The 12,840-nt window shown below is 38.6% G+C and overlaps 1 long non-coding RNA gene across 1 annotated transcript; it reads left to right on the top strand.

Moving 5' to 3' along the window:
• Positions 1-297: 297 nt before the first annotated feature.
• Positions 298-10,752, top strand: LOC118020966. The gene is made up of 2 exons (XR_004682066.1): positions 298-878; positions 10,255-10,752. It is a non-coding gene; the product is annotated as an uncharacterized LOC118020966 (long non-coding RNA).
• The last annotated feature ends 2,088 nt before the right edge of the window (positions 10,753-12,840 follow it).

Here is a 12,840-nt window from a genome sequence, read left to right as displayed (position 1 = left end):
CTCCCTCTCATTCTCCCTCTGTGCTCTCTCTCTCTCCCAAATAAATAAATAAAATCTTAAAAAAAAAATAAAATTTGTATTTTATTAAAGATATTAAGCTGGAACACTCAACTGATAAATGTATTTGAGCTTCCTCAAATAATAAAGATGCTCATTAACACCTTTCAACCTAAAGTTGTTTTAGCTTTTCCTAACCTTTTAACTTAAGGGCGGAGAAGATTGGCTTTGCAATTCACAGCTGGAGCGGTTATGTCACACCGCCCCTCTCTTGTGAAGTTCCCGCAGTGTTCAGCCGTCTTGAACAAGGCACAAACGTCTATAGGAATTATCAGACAAGATGCGTGTATACCAGTGGCCGGAGACCCAAGCCTCTCCCTGGGCCCAGCCCACACAGACCCCGGAGACACGGGCCTACGCTGTGTACGCCGGGAGTTGTAGTTTCCCTCCCTTCTCTCGCGTCCTTTCGAGTGTAGCCGCCGGAGCGCTAGCGCCCCAAGCGGCGCGCAGGCTCTGTGAAGCGCAGCGCACGAGGACGGCGAGGAGCGTTTCCTAGCAACGGGGGAGCGGCAACGTCACGGCGGCTGGTTCTAAGCGCCGCTGCCTACTGTAGGGTCGGTGTGTGTACCTTCCGGCACCTGCGGGCTGGAGGGAACGCTTCTCACAGCCGTGTCCGAACGTTCTTCGTCTGTCCTTACCCGCTTTATCCTGCCCCAGGTCGCGGAGAACAGCCTCCCGCCGCGACCCGCCTCTGAGGCCCGGGCCTTCTGGGCTAGAGGCGGTCCGGTCGGTTCCCGCTGGCCCTCGCCCCCCGCGCCCGTGGAGCCAGCCAGCCGCCCGCGGCCTCGGCGGGACGATGCTGGAGTCCATCCGCGTGACGGGTGAGTGCCGGGAAAGGCTGGCCCCTGGGTTGGCAGGGGCGACCAGCGTCCTGCCGGCCGCTGGCGGCGGGTGTGGGGCGACTCGGGGCCCCAACCGCCCAGAGGCCGAGGTAACGGTAGGATGTGGGTTCCGCGCGGGGCGCGGACGCTCAACCTGGCGCCGGGAACAGTGCGCGGCGCGCTGGCGGTGCTCAGAGAAAATGCGCGGAGGGAAGACAGAAAAAACGGTCCCTTTTCCTTTTGTCGCTTATTATCAGTAAGCACGTGCCATGGAATCTATGGAAGAAAATTATGATATACACATTACTGGCCCTACAAATGTGCTGTCTAAACATTTCATTTCAAAGCGTATTAGGTGCTATACGGTACTGGCGTCTAATTTTCTGGAATGTTCAGAAAAATCAGAGCTAAGCAAAAGAACACATTCCTGTATATGAGTGTTTACACAGTGTTTATTTCTCTCTGTGCTTTAATTCTTAAGTCAGTGAGAACGTTTTCAGTTTGTATTATTAGTAGGTCACTCTATAGTATGTATTATACCAACCTGAAGAAATGGGTGTTCAGACCCCAGGTCAGAAAGTTTACTTGCCTTTTATTTAAAAAAAAGTATGGATGTTAACCATTTAAATATTATACTACATATTAGAAGGCTTTTCTTGGCCATTATCCCGGCATTCAATTCTGTATAACATTTCTGCAAGACAGGGTCCGTGGTAGTCCAGTATCATGATGAACAACAACAGAGTAAAGGGAAATGCCTAATCCTGAAGCTAGTGTCAAAATAAGGCTGGAATTTTTTAGTATCAGGCATTGCAGTACCAAACAGACCATTTTTTTTCCTATCGGTTTTTAAATTCTAAACTGAATTCCTTTCCAATGGAAATACTTGTGGTCTTAATTTTGTGGTGTTTTACTTCATGTTCGGTTTTTTAAAATAGGGAGCTGATACTGTACTTTATCTTATTATTTATGTTGACAGGAAGCACAAGATCTAAGCAACTTAAATTAGCATTAGTTTTTTAAAATGTAATTTGGTGTGGACACTATTTTTTCATCTTAAATTACAGTGAAAAATTTGAAAAAGTTACTCAAAAATACCATACCTTCTTTTTGTTTTGGAGCAGGGTCTCTCAGCTTTGCACTATTAACATTGAATTAATGGATAATTCTTTGCTGTGGAGGGCTGTCCTATGCATTGTAGAATGTTTAACAGTATTCCTGGCCTCTACTCACTAGATGCCATTAGCACCCCCCCCCCCCACTTACACAGTTGTGACGACCAAAATGTCACCAGACATTGTCAAGTGTTCCCTAGAGGGCAAAATAACTCCCCTCCCCATCTAAAAACCACTGCCTTGGAGAAGAATATAGTTTGATTCCGTCAAAGTGAAGGTTTTTAGACAACGATTTAGAATAATATCAATTAAAATAATTTCCCCAAAACAAAACAATCATTGTAGAGAGAGAATACGATTATGATAATAGTATTAGAAAGTGGGTATTCTGACCAACCAGTCAGCAACAGAAAGTGGATCGCCTTTTCAGTAGGTGGAGGTGGAAGTTAAAGAGAGGTGCTTTATGAAACAGTAGACTCTCTCCTCTTGTCTCAACTCCATTTCTGTAATTCAGCAGCAAAAATCACTCCAACTCTGCATGTTGCATACCCTGAGATAGATAATTTCACAGTGAGTTTCTATAGTTCAGTGAGAATTAAAACAGCTATTTGAGGCAGCTAGAGCATCAAATTTACAGCCCTTTTAAAAATAATTTATCAGGTGATTTTTCAAAATAGTTTATTTCTTTTATATAGTACTTGACTAGTTAAAATGGTAGTTTCAGAACCCTATGACAAGCAGTTTCACTAACATACTAGAAAACCCATTTTGGACAGCTAGAAACTTACGAAGAGAGTATAGCTGAAAACATGCCCCCCTTTTCCCTTGCTATCTTCTCACTACTCATTGATGCCTAAGAAGCCCATGTTCTTCTGGTGGTTTCTAATGTCAGGAGTGAAGCAATTAAATATTTCTGAAATCTCTTTATAGTATCTTTCTTCTGACTTATTAGTCATAATTTAATATAATCTAAATATAATGTCCTGGTAGAACTGACTGGGGAAGTAAAATAAGATGTCTATGCTATGTATACTGTTTGAAATGGAATCAAATCAGAAAAGTTTTTTTTTTTTAAAGACTTTATTTATTTGAGAGAGAGAATGAGAGAGAGCACATGAGAGGGGGGAGGGTCAGAGGGAGAAGCAGACCCCCCGCCGAGCAGGGAGCCCGACGCGGGACTCGATCCCGGGACTCCAGGATCATGACCTGAGCCGAAGGCAGTCGCTTAACCAACTGAGCCACCCAGGCGCCCCAGAAAAGTTTTTGTTTGCCTTCTCATACCTTTTGAAACATAGTTTATTATACAAAAGCCACTAAAATGTTGATTCTAGAATGTAGATGCAATTACTGTTAAATTTACCTTGGAAGTCCAAATATAATGATTCTAAATACTTTCCCATTTATATTATCCCATGGAGTATTTCTGTAGGAGCTGAATATAATATTGAATTTAACAATACTGGTAGTTAACACAGGCTGCTTACTACAGGCTGGCACTGTTCTTAGCATTTCATATACATTAACATTTTCAATCTTCACACCAATACTATGAAATATGTAGTAGTATTACCGCATTTACAGATAAGGAAACTGCAGCACAAAGAAGTTAACTTGGTCACGGTCACAGCTACTAATAAATAGCCAAGATTCAGATTGGGGAAGTTCCATTCCAAAGCCCATGTTTTCAACCACTAGGAAAGGCAGAACACTATTAACAATGACTATATGTTGATTTAAGCCACAAAGTTCAACATGAAGATCTCATTTAACATCAGTGGTATATTATCTGATAGTTTACTCAGGTTGTTCTTTTTTAAGTTTTTATCACAAGCAAGCTGTCAATAAGTTTTGCCTGGAAAAATCGTACTTTACTTGATTATAAAATTTTCAAGATAGAAGACCTCTAGCTCATTCAGTGAGAAACAAAAAGCTTCAGAAGTTGTATTGATTATGTTAATTTTTGATTTCCTACTGCCCATATTTTGTATGGGCTATAAGTGATTAATGAAAAGAAATGATTAACGAGTCATCTGGAAATGAAGCTCCTTTGTAACAAAAGTGAATGTTTAAAAATAACTGGAGACAAAAGTCGTTTTAAGGCCACTGTTGGGCCATATGGGATGAATACACTTAGGCCCATAGCTCCTGTTTGTGTTATAGCAGTAGGTACCTGCCATTAAAACTTGTCTTCGGGCGCCTGGGTGGCTCAGTTGGTTAAAGCAACTGCCTTCGGCTCAGGTAATGATCCTGGAGTCACTGGATCGAGTCCTGCATCGGGCTCCCTGCTCAGCGAGGAGCCTGCTTCTCCCTCTGACCCTCCCCCCTCTCATGTACTCTCTCTCATTCTCGCTCTCTCAAATAAATAAATAAATCTTTAAAAAAAAAACAAAACAAAAAAACTTGTCTTCAACATCACTGTTTCATTTTTTTTATGCCATTTTGGTATGATTCTTTTTTTCAACCTTCAGGCATTCAAATCCTGTATCCTTTCCTTCCTCTCAAATATTATTTTCCCTTGGCTACATCTCTGGCCATCCCTTCATAAGCAAGGCAGTGAGCCAGCAAAAACAAACAGGTGTATGCCATGAAGAGACAATTTCGGTATTGGAGTAGGCCATCATACAAACCAATGTAAAACTGTAACTGTGACAGGTGCTTCATAGAACCTTCTGGGGAAGTTGTCCTGGACAAGTGATACTTGAACTGAAGGGTGAGTGAGAATCTAACACAGGGGAGGAAGGGCTCTCCAAATATAGGGGACAGTGTATGAGGAGGTGTTGTGTCTGGAGAGAGAATGGTGAGTGTGAGGGGTTAACAGAATGAAAGGAAGGTACTAGAGTGGACTGACTAATGGGAACATGGTGCAAGGAGGCCAGAGAGGCAGAGTGACCTGACCATGAATGACTTCATATGCCATGGTTAGGAGTTTTGTCTTCATCCTAAGTGGAAAGCCATGGGGAAGGTTGTTTTCTGGCATGTTCACTGTTATTTCAGATGGTGTTTAGAGTGGCATTATAGAATACCCTGCATATTTCTAACTGTAAAATAATAACACAACAGTTTCTGACCAAAAAATGACAGTGTCACCTTATAATCATTGTTAGTTGTTGAGTAACACTGAAGTGCTCCTAACTGGGAGTGTGACATTTTTGGGAATCCTGAGTAAAGTTGACTTTCTCAGTTCCTGAGTGACATGAGCAGTGCCTTTTCATCTCTCTCTCTTTTTTTTAACTTACGATTGGGAAACTATATTGGGTTCTGTTGAATTTAGAGATACTAAAATTAGTAGGTTATCTGTTATAATGCAGACAAATTGGGCAATAAATATGTTTTCAAAGATACTGATTTTTTTCATATACCATTTAAAAGGTTAAGGTATAACTCACATTCAGTATAGTTCACAAGTCTTAAATGTGTAGCCCAATGAATTTGTGCATATGTAACCACTGCCTAGATGAAGATCTAGAACATTTCTAGCACCCAGTACCCTGATGCCTCTTCCTAGGTTATAACCCATCCCTCAGTGGTAACCACTATTCTGATTTCTAATACCATAAATTAGTTTTGCCTGTTTTTGAATTACGTAAAAATGAAATTGTACAGCGTGTACTCTTTTGATGTTATATCATTTGAGTTTTAAGTGATGAAGAAGTACTTGATAAAATGTTAATTTTGTTTCGGGCTATATTGTTTTGTTTTGCCTTCTGTTTGTAATCAAGTAACCTATCGTCTTGTTACATAAATTATGCCAGGTTCTCAGGTTTCATCAATATAGTGAACTGTATGAAATTGCCATTTTGTGGGTCAAAATTGGTTGAATGGTATTTTCCAGCAGGCTTTGTTTCTGGTGATCTAATCTTCCTTTCAGCCATAATTACTGTAAAACCTCACCTCTTTACAGTTGTGAAAAACAAAGTTTAGTGAGTTCCTCTCTTTCCCATCCCTTTAGATGAGGAACATGAGGCACTGATGGGTTTAATGATTAGGCTAATATTACAGAGAGGTCATTGAAAGAACTGGGAATAGAAGCCGAGAATCCTGGTATCCTTTTCTCCTGTTCTAGATACAAATTAAGCTTTCATTGTGTTGGTAATTTCAGTATATTCACCTACTTGTGAATATACTGAGTATCAATTTTAATGTACTATTATTTCCAGGTTTTTCCTTCAATAAGGTAATCAGGTTGGGGTGAATGATTTCTTTGATCAACAAATTATTTTTGTTTAAGGTTATAGTGAAGTAGATTGCTGATGGCTAAAATGTCAAATTACGTAGTGACTTTTTTTTTTATTATTTGACAGAGAGAGACACAGCGAGAGAGGGAACACAAGCAGGGGGAGTGGGAGAGGGAAAAGCAGGCCTCCCGCGGAGCAGGGAGCCCGATGCGGGGCTCGATGCGGGGCTCAATCCCAGGACTCTAGGATCATGACCTGAGCCAAAGGCAGACGCTTAACGACTAAGCCACCCAGGCGCCCATACATAGTGACTTTTAATATAAGAAAGTAGGATTGATTGCCTTATTTTTCTGAGAGAAAATGAGTACATTTCCCCCAAAGAAGCCTGCATATACTTTTAATAAGTTTTGATTTTTCAGGAAAAAGAATAGGATGTTCTTCACTGAAATCTTCTTATAGGCCTTTTATTATGTTTCTATGCATGTTTAAAAGTCATTTTTTCCTTTGAAATTTTTTTATTGTTAATCACCATATATTACATCATTAAAAAGTCATTTTTTTCTTAAGACAATAGTTAAAATTACAAAAACAACCTTTAGATTCTCTAATAGTACATTTTAATGCAACTGAAATAAGATCAGTGTGACTCTGAGAAATTAATTTATTCAATCACCTGTCCCACTTTTATGAACTTCGTGGGAGATCAGCATTTGGCAGGATTGGTGTTTTATTAAATAAATACACCATTGGCACTCCCAAACCTTACTCATCAGCAGATGAGCTTAAAAAGGACTGATGCTAAACCTCTCAGGTAGATAATTAGCAAGTGAGCTGAAATTCTGTGACTCCTGGGGGGAAAGAGTTTTGCCCTACACACACTGTCACCTCTCTCCCATCCCCCACTCCCCATTGAGGGATTTGGCAGATGGTTTAGGACTTTCGTTAAGTGTCCTGAAGTGTATAGGTTGTTTGAAATGAAAGAAAATTCTGAATTTAGAGGTCACTGATGCTTTATGACAAAACAAAAGAACTCTTGAGTTCAGCTCTGTGGTCATAGAGCCACTAAATCTTAGGAACCAAAGAAAGCATTTTTACACTGAATATTCATTTTTTAAAAAATCAACAAAATATCATGTAATAAGCCATCAAAATTTAGGAATTCTTTAGAATAGTTTTATTCACTGATTTTAATTTGGTTTAACTTTCTCCATTTTTATCATGAAGCCCAAATGAGAAAAGAACCTGATTACCTCCCTTTACCTTCCTGGCTGTGCCTACTCCTCACCTGACTTTTCTAAGTTTGCGATACCCTTATTATCTCAGGTTTCTTGTTCTTTCCCTTTTAGTGTCCATTTCAATCTTCTCTTCCTAGTCACCTCTTGTCTTGTAAAGTTGTGTCTTTTTAGGGAAACTGACATTGTTCATGGGCATTGAGCTATATAGCCTGGGTTCTGGGGTTCCTTAGCCTATGTTTGCCCAGCCTGCCCAATTTGGACTATCATTTGGCAACACTTAAGTCTGAAACCCCTGAAGAACTGAGACCTGCCAGCCCGTAATGAAAGTTTTATTTGTTCCGTTTATTTTTGGCTATTTTTTCCCATTTATTGAATGGCTTCTTTGTGTAATCAACCTTCAACTTGACCCTGTGCAGTCTAGCTCCTACCTCTGAGCTTGTACATGTAGTAGACATTTAGCCCTTGCAGACTTATGCTTTTATGTTATCTTTAAGACACCAGAATTCAAGTTTAACATGTTGGCCAGAAAATGTTAACTGGAAGGACTTTTAAGTACTTACATATTTGGATTATTATTCATTTTTGATCTGGTAAGACTTTACCAGGTCTTTACCCTAAACCCTATGACTTCTAAGCTTTAAAAACTTATGTTTAGGGCAGGGTTTCTTTATCATAGCACTATTTTGGGATGGATATTTTTGTCATAGAAGTCTGTCCTGTGCATTGACAGATATTTAGCATCATCCTTGGCCTCTACCCACAAGATGCCAGTAGCACCCCTCCCTCGTTGTGACAACCAGAATGTCTCCAGACACTGCCATATGTCCCCTGGGGGACACAACTGCCTCTGGTTGAGAACAACTGGCCCAGGGTTTTTCCTCTGTTATATTTTCACTTCTGCAGTTATCTCCTAGAACTGTAGAATGGTTCCAGAACTACAGATACCTGTTTATCTTGAATGGTTGGAGAGTGACATGTTTAGGGTCCTGCCATTCATTCATTCATTCAGTGTACGTTTATTGAATGTCTATCAGATGATGCTAGATGTTGGAAGAAATGAATAAAACACAGTTCTGGTACCTATCTTAGTACATCAGTTATTCAGATTACCATGTCTTATTAGGGTCTGTGTTCTGTACAGAGGAAGAAAAGGGGCAGTGCTGTGCATATAGCAGACTTAATATTGAATATGTGCTGATAATTGAATGAATGGCCATATATATAACACAACAAGCATGGACTCTGTAATCACATATACCTGCATTCAAATCTGTTTGCAGTTTATTACTTTATTGTCATATAACCTTGAGCAAATTATTTAACATTTCTGAGAGTAAGTGATATAACATGTAGTTTTCTGTGAAATCCCAAACTCACATAAATTTGTCAACAAATGGTGTCTGTCATTATTATTATTATCATCATCATCATCATCATCATTATTAACCACTGGTTATTATAGAAAGGATTCCTGAATGTCTAATCTTAAATGAGTGAATGACAGATGTATGTGGATAAAGTTTTCAAAAAATTGAAATAAATTGTGTTTCTTGGCAAGGCAGGCATCTGTCCAAGTCGGCTAGCATTGAAAATGCTTCCATAATAGGAGTCAAAGGTTGGGGTTGGAGGCATTAGGGTCCATTGAGACTTGGAAAAGTGAACTGGTTGAGAGAATTAGATATCACTTGCAGAGAATCATATGTAATTTGGAGGAAAGGTTTATAAGCAGGCTTGGCCAGAGGTCAGATTTGTAGATAGGAGTTGGCCTGGAATCTAGTTTTGGTAAGTAGGATTTAAGACAAACTTACTTTGTTGGTTTAGAATTAAATATGAAAGTTCTTTAAGGTCTAGGCGCAGCCTCATCTGTTTTCTTCACATTGCTTTCTTCCTGCTCTGATTTCTAGGTTATTGTCTGTATTTTCTGGTTTTCACATTTAAACTTACACTACCATGTATTATTATTCAAATCTTCAGATTTGCCTTCAGAACCAGATTAGAAGCTGGTTGAAGGCAGGAACAATGGATTTATAAAGATGTTTCTCGTAGCCATGTATCTAGTTAGTAGTATTCCATATGTTTGTGGAATGAAAGAATGCAAGTCAACACAGATTTAAAGCAGTGCATGAACATCAGTATATCAAGTGATTTGTACCTCTTTAAAGCCCTTGTGAAATCTAAAGGCAAAGTTGACCTCTCCTTCATTTACCATATGATATTCTAATGTCTATGTAATAGTAATTACAATTTTTTTCAGACTTGGCAAGAAAAAAATCTTAATTTTCTTTCATATTAACCTGTAGCCTAGAATTAAGAAAATCAACCAATTGAGTGACATTACTAAAACATGCTTTAACATACACATATCATCTATTTAATTTTAAAAAATGATTTTTGAGATAAATAAGGCAGTGTCCTCCTTTTGCTGATGGCTATCTTTATTTATAGCATCCAATTTCAAGATTGTGTTGGCTTTGAAAATGCCTTGGATTTTACTTTGATATTGGTGATACTATTGAAATTTATATCTTTTCTGTGAAATCATATTCTTTGGTAGAGTTGACTATTCAGATTATGTGTATTACCTCACACTGATATTAAACTTTGATCATCTAAATAGTTTGAAGCTGATAATTTTTATAATTTAGCATATATATGCTTGTATAGAAGTGGCACTGTCTAGCATGACCAAAGTTTAGTAACATATTTTTTAATATTTAAAATGTCTTTTCTAAAGATTGTTGCAAAATTATAAAGTTTACAGAACCTTCAGAATACTTTTTGTATAATAAGCAATTTGCTTCATCTGGTATCTTTGTTATTTCTTTTGTTTTGATTTTGTTTATTAACACAGAAAAGCTTCACTGGCCTGAGCAAGAACTTGCGAAGAAGTCTGTTCTAAATGCAGAAGAGTCATTGATCATTGACAGCAAAAGAAGCATTTCACATTTATCTTCTGGGATACTAAAGGACATTTTCACAACTGGAACCAGTAGTTACAATGTCCTACTACAGAGCAAAGAGGAGAAAAAGCATTATTCACAAAAACAGTCTTCTTCCACCTACTCCAAAAGATGTAGAAAACCCAGCAAATCTCCTAGTTCTTCTCGTAGTAAAGATCTTCACAAGATGAAAGTCCCAGTGCCTGTGATGAGCAGTGGTACTTGGTACTGCCTAGAAAGGCAGCCTGGTGTTTTTGTCACTAGTTCAGTGTCGAGTCCCATAAAGTTTACACATGATATCTCTGTTACAGGGAACAGCATAGTACTGCCACCTAAACCCAAAAACAAGGTAAAGCGACGCCATTTCTCTGCTCTGCCAAAGCCAAAGCTGCAGCCTCAGTTGTCTAGAAGTTTTGAAAAAGGAGATGACTTTTCTGGGAAGAAATTTTGTATACTGACTGCTATAAAGCCCACCAACCTGGAGAAAGAGAAACTGAGATTCTTCAAATCTGACTATACCTACAATCCTCAGTTTGAATATGCAAACCCATCTCTGCCAAGTGTGTTAGCCAAACACAGCAATGCATCTGACAGATTTCTTAAACAGGTAAAACACTACTACAGTAGTGGCATTTCATTTTTATGTAACTAAAGCAATTACTTGCAATCTTATAAAAAGAAAAAGACTTTAAAAAATATTTCAGTTATTTATATGTTAACTCCCGTCCAGGACACGTAAATATGTGACAAGAAATCTCCAGGTGAGTGCCATAGTCTGTATGTAAAGTATTTTGCACTAGTCAGAATCTATGAAGAATCTGTTAGACTTTGTGATAAGAAGCATCTATATTTGGAAAAAGCTTCAGATTCTGGTTCCAGACTTTCATTTGGGAGTTACATACTTGTAGCCCATTAGCCAACCCACAGATGAGTGTTGCGTAGCTCACACTGTGTTTGTGTTTTCTATTTGAGTATGCCCCAGGTGGATCATACATTGGTTCCCCTGTTGTATTACATTTCCACCTTACTTAGCCTCCGTAGGCATTTTGGGGAGCTAGGTTTGATACTTGCCCATGAACTTTTTAATGCTTTACTGAAATTATTTATCATCATCAAATAAATATTTCAGCACTCATTTAAAGAAGAAGATAATGGAGTTTTAAAAATTATTTCCAAGGTTAGCAAATCATGATGTAAATGCTATGAACAACACTTTCCAAACTGCTCAATGTAGACACTTAGCACATAGTTTTGTGTATTACAAGGCTTAATAAACTTTGAAATCCATTTAAATTATTGTGGGGAAATTGGCTGAAGGGTGTAATGTTGAGATCATATAGGTAGACTACATTTTGTTCAGTTAACTTTCTACACATTTTTATAATACATGAAGTTCAACTTGGCTTTGTAAGTGATTGAAAATCTGTTTGTAGGCTAGGTAAAACTGCATGGTTCCATTTGCCTGTGGTGTGTGCCCTATTTTAGCATTTTTCCACAATACAGTTCCTTGGAATTGTGGCCAGCAGATTTTTTGTTGTTATAAATGACATAAAATCTGACCAGTCTTTTGAAGCCATTATGTAAAGCTTATTTTAGGATTACAATAATTTTGGTCTTCCTATTTATTTTCCTTTGTTAGAAGAAACCTTTTCATCTGCTTCTCTGGATTTTTAATGGGTATTCACTTTTTATTTAAATGTGGTGAGGTTGTGCTAAACAGTAATAAAAAGGTCAGCTATTGTTTTCATTCCTATTTTGGCAGTCATTTTCTGATTTTTTTTTTTTTTGAAATTGCAATTGATTGAATAGGGCTTTCACTCATTTAAAATTTATGATAATTATAAAAATGCTATTTGCTTTTCCACCCATTAGTGCTAAAAGAGATGGCTGAGATTTACTTACCAGTATTCTTTAATTTGGTATCCTGTCCTTACCCCTGCCCGTTGGGAAGGACATTTCCCACCATTGGATCAAAGTAAATGTTCTCTCATTTCCCTGGAAGACAATTAGGAAGCATCAGCAGCTCCACAGACTGAGAATTGACACTGCTTGACCTGTGACTTTACAATCTATTTTAACTCAATTCCAGTTTGAGGCGATAAATGTATAGTTAGGTTGCTTGAGTATATAATGTAGCACCAGCAGTCCTAGCTGGCTGTGCTTCAGATGCCGCCATTTGGGAGAATGCTCCCAACGATGCCTAGTATACTATTTAAACCACTTTAATCAAACAAAAGGGACTCATTAGAATAGGCCCTCTATAAAATATGCTTAAGTTCCTATTCAGCATCTGAGTGAATTGTGACATGATGCCATAACATCCTTCCCCTCCCCAGCTGTGAAGCAAAAGCACAGCTTCAGAGCTAGCATAATTCAGAAACATGCTGCACAAAGAGGCCGGGATAGCTAAGTTGCCCATTGGTCTCTGGCCTCCACCCTGAAGGCCTTGTCATTCTCTAGGAGATCATCTTCCTACTGTCAAGATCTGAATCCTTCTG

This window comes from Mirounga leonina, unplaced genomic scaffold (assembly GCF_011800145.1).
Source record: "Mirounga leonina isolate KUSES-001 unplaced genomic scaffold, KU_Mleo_1.0 Mir_174, whole genome shotgun sequence".
NCBI lineage: Eukaryota > Metazoa > Chordata > Mammalia > Carnivora > Phocidae > Mirounga > Mirounga leonina.
Note: the sequence above shows the minus strand (reverse complement) of the source record. Positions and strands in the feature narration are given on the sequence as shown.